The 1,262-nt window shown below is 42.1% G+C and overlaps 1 non-coding gene across 1 annotated transcript; it reads left to right on the forward strand.

Annotated features, from left to right (window-relative positions):
• The first annotated feature begins 728 nt into the window (after positions 1-728).
• LOC111912562 (small nucleolar RNA R71) lies at positions 729-835 on the forward strand. Its single transcript, XR_002857201.1, has one exon. It is a non-coding gene; the product is annotated as a small nucleolar RNA R71 (small nucleolar RNA).
• Positions 836-1,262: the final 427 nt, after the last annotated feature.

The raw sequence follows: 1,262 nt of genomic DNA on the forward strand, positions 1-1,262 counted from the left end.
TGCTTCTCAAGGAAATAGCACTCACATTGTGCTTTGGATTATTTTCTGTATGCGCTGGTAACTTTCCTTGAGACTCCAAACGACCCATAGAAGTGGCAAGTTGAGACACCTGTTGCTCCAGATTCTTGATACTAGCTCTAGTTTCGGGCTGGAATGCTTGGGTGCTCGTGGCAAGACTCATCACTATATCTTCTAAGGCCATGCTGGAACTACTGGGTTGTTGATGTGTGTTCTGATTCTGGAAATTTTGCTGAAAGCCTAGCTGTTGAAAATTTCGCTGCTGCTGAAATCCGGGTGGAGGCTAAAATTGTTGTTTCTGCTGATAATTATTTTGAAAATTCTATTGGTAGCCCCTGACAGCTTTGATTGCAACTGTACCCTCTTGCAATATTGGGCACATATCTGTAGGGTGATCAGTCTTTAAGCAAATCCCACATTGTTTCTTTGCAGCTGCATTTTCTTTAGTCAAGAGTAGAACAACTTTTGTCAATTCAGATATCTGAGCTTCCAGATGAACATTGTTGAGTTCCTTGACCCCTCTTGGCTGATCTGGATACCACTCGTCTTCATTCCCGAAATGTTTAGACTCGATCGCCAACTTCTCAATCAGCTCTCTGATTTCAGTTGGGGTCATGTCACCCAAAGAACCACCACTGGAAGCATTTATAAGCCGTATTTCCATGGGTGTTAGACCTTCACAGAAACAATTATAGAGCTGGTAATCACTAATTCCATGTTGGGGGCAACGGACCAACAACTTCTTGAATCTCTCCCAGTAGGTATGTAAAGCTTCTCTTTTTCCTTATTTAATACCAAGGATTTCTCTTTTGAGACTGGAGACTCACGTTTCAGGAAAGTATTTCTCTAAAAACAACTTTGTGAGTTCTGTCCAAGTGGTGATGGAACCTGATGGGAGTTCATACAACCATTCTCTTGCAGAATCTTGAAGCGAAAAGGGGAATGCCCTTAACTTTATCTGGTCTTCTGTGACAACATGAGACTTCATTCCTGAGCAAACCACATGAAATTCCATGAGGAATTTATGTGGGTCTTCGTTTTCTAATCCTCTGAAAGTGGGAAGAAGATGAATCAGCCTAGATTTAAGTTCGAAGTTCTGGGCTTCTGGAAACGTAATGCAAAGGAGCTGTTGGTTGACCTCTTGAGTGGCCCACTCTCTAAGGGTCTTTTCTGCTTTGTCTCCACTCATAACTAAGTCTTCAGATTCGGTTTCTGAAGAGTCTGTGGTTTTAGTTTTAACGGAA

Source organism: Lactuca sativa, chromosome 5 (assembly GCF_002870075.4).
Source record: "Lactuca sativa cultivar Salinas chromosome 5, Lsat_Salinas_v11, whole genome shotgun sequence".
NCBI classification, from domain to species: domain Eukaryota; kingdom Viridiplantae; phylum Streptophyta; class Magnoliopsida; order Asterales; family Asteraceae; genus Lactuca; species Lactuca sativa.